Below are 2,878 nucleotides of genomic sequence, written 5' to 3'. Positions count from 1 at the left end.
ATGAATCTACTTGTTATTACTTTAGGTGGAAACATGAGCTCAGAAAATGAGCATTGAGTCGATGGAGAGCTATGGGCAGCTTTCCTCCGCAGAGTGATGTTGACTTGAAGCTAAGTGAGTCAGTGAGTGAGTGAGTGAGTAAGTGAGTGAGAGAGAGAGTGAGAGAGGAAAGAGCGAGAGAGAGACCTAGCTAAATGTCAGAAAGGCAGTTGGCAGGCCACACAAAAACACACTCCTGTTTTTGAGTCAAGCTGACTCATGCCACCTTAAGCAAACAGGGAGCACAAACCAGACCCTTGTGCTCACACGCTCGTGCGCACGCGCATAAACACACACACACACACACACACACACACACACACACACAGAATGCAAGGGTAACAAGTCAACATCTCACAGGTCTAAACAGTCTCTCCGGTTTCTGCTGCGTCTGTTTGGCTTTGATACACACAGTTCTGTCTACTTCACCAATGACCTACTGCAGAGCTGGAGGCCCGTGCTGCCAGTTGAAAAACCTAATGTGAACACATTTATTGGGTCATCTGGAGAAAAGAAATATGTAAATGTGCCAAAAAAGGTCAAATCCACTAACAAAACTCTATTGTTTTCCATAGCCAGTAAAAGACTGAGGGAAAGAGTGACACAGTGAGGATTAAAAACAGACAGAATAAGAAAAATCCAGTGTGAGCGCTGCTGAGAGATGCATTAAGCGAAGAGAAAGAGTTTTCAGAGAGAATTCTATTCAGGCTTAGTGTTTTTGAGCGAAGGTGAAATCAGAAGCGCACATTGAGCTTGGATTAGGGGGGTGGTGGCCCTCTGGGGAAGCACAGGAAGGGGCGCCTCGTCCACATAAACACTGATTTCCTGTACTGTGTCAGACAGAGCGCTTTGGACCATTGTCTGTGTGTGACTTAAAAGGAAAAAGGACACACTAACAGCATGGTGGGTGGGTGTGATGGCAGAAATTCAAAAAGATCTGGTCCAGTTCACAGTTACGAAGGTGGAGGGTGCATGGGGGGTAGCGTAGGTCGGGATAATGATAATGTTTGAGTCATAACGCTCTCATTACCATGACAACCTCAAAGCCCATTTCCTTTTAGCGCCTGTTGCTCTTGTGTAGTTGCCCACCTGCTGCCACATGTCCACCTCAGAGAAAAGACGGCTTTCAAACACAGTCAAACTGCAGCACATCACAGTGCTCCATCAAAAGCACCACGATCACAATCACTGTTTACCAAGGCAGGATCGCAAACCTCTCATATGTGTTTTCATTCATTTGTGAAAAATAAACTTGAAATGTAACTCTGTCTGTGTTTTACTGCTCTATTCTCCTACTTTTAGTTTATATAATGGCCTGCATAATGGCAGTTCACTGCTGTTTACAGAACACTGACCCATAACCCTAGAACACTAACGTTTTGTGATTTTCACCCGAGCGATTGTTGTTACGTTATTTTCATTGTGTTGCTTTTGTCTGAGTTGCGTGGGTCCTTCTGTAGTTTCATGCTGCTCACAGACGTTAGTGAAGGTGGGCGTGTCTTCCTGCTCCGATTACAGTTTCTTCTACAGGCACCTGTTCGGGTGATTTTCACCCGACGTTAGCGATCGTGTGACTATTATTTCCGGATGGGTTTTAACATTGAGGGGAGACTTTTCCTTCACATAACAAGACTCACATGTCCCAGGAACATGTGGACCAGATAACAAGTTCATCGCTCCTTTATTTATATTTTTAATAATGTTTTATTGACGATTCCCTAATTTTTCACAGGATTTTGAGTCTTTTTTCAGGTTCTCCCTGTGATACATGTTTATCGTTTTATGAGAAGTTCTATAGGGTAAAATAAAAGACGGGTACTTCAACTTGCCCCGTATTGTTGTATTTGAATATATTTAGATGAGAAGTATATTTTATAAAGTACATTATATCGGTGAAATTCACCCGATGTTAGTGATAGTGTGACTATTTTTAACGTTAGTGTTCTAGGGTTAAAGGGTAAGATTACCTAAATCACAAAAAAACAACTATTTAGTAGTGTCCTGCAAAGCTAAATAGTTGAATTGTTGATCTGTAGGTCCAACACTTTAATCCAAACTGAAGTATCCCAACAACGATTGGATGGATTGCTATGACATTTGGTACAGACCTTGATGGTACCCCAAGTATAGGTGATATAGAGACATTGTAGATCCTCTGACTTAATGCTGAGGTTCACATGTTGGTTCACATTTTGACTAAAATGTCTTATCAATCCTTACCATTCAATTTGGTACACACATTTATGTTCCGGTTATGATGAAACATACTCACTTTGGGGATCCTTCAACATTTAATCTATTACCATCATCAAGACAAAATTGTACTGTTTTGTATACAACACAAAACTAATGACATCCCTATCAGCCTCAGCTGTACGTGCTAATTGGCAAATGTCAGCATGCTCTCATGTGCTCTAATTCCATTGTATTAGAAAGACTGAAACTATCCGCATGGCTAGACATTGCAAGGAGTAAGGGAGACAGTAGTTTGTTTGGGTGAATTCCTCATCCTCATAAATGCACTTTAACATTCAGTGGCTTCAGACTGGTCTAATCTGCCCACACCTACCAGAGTGGCTCTTTTTCAGAATTGCTGTGATTAAAGGTATCTCAGTACGTCTTGCCTGAGATGGGGACTGAGCACCTGAACTTCTGACTTGATGAGTCATGAGCCTCACTCCATTATCAGCCTAACGGAGGCTAGAAAGCCACCAGCAGGCTGCAGCTATCTCTGTGTCTTATCTGTTTCTGTGACAGGTGGGAATGAGGCTGCTCTCAGTCGCCAGCCTCGCACTGGTTCTCCTCGGACGGGGCCGTTAGATAGGATGGCGTCAGCAGA

The sequence above is a fragment of the Taurulus bubalis genome (assembly GCF_910589615.1).
Source record: "Taurulus bubalis genome assembly, chromosome: 5".
NCBI classification, from domain to species: domain Eukaryota; kingdom Metazoa; phylum Chordata; class Actinopteri; order Perciformes; family Cottidae; genus Taurulus; species Taurulus bubalis.
Note: the sequence above shows the minus strand (reverse complement) of the source record.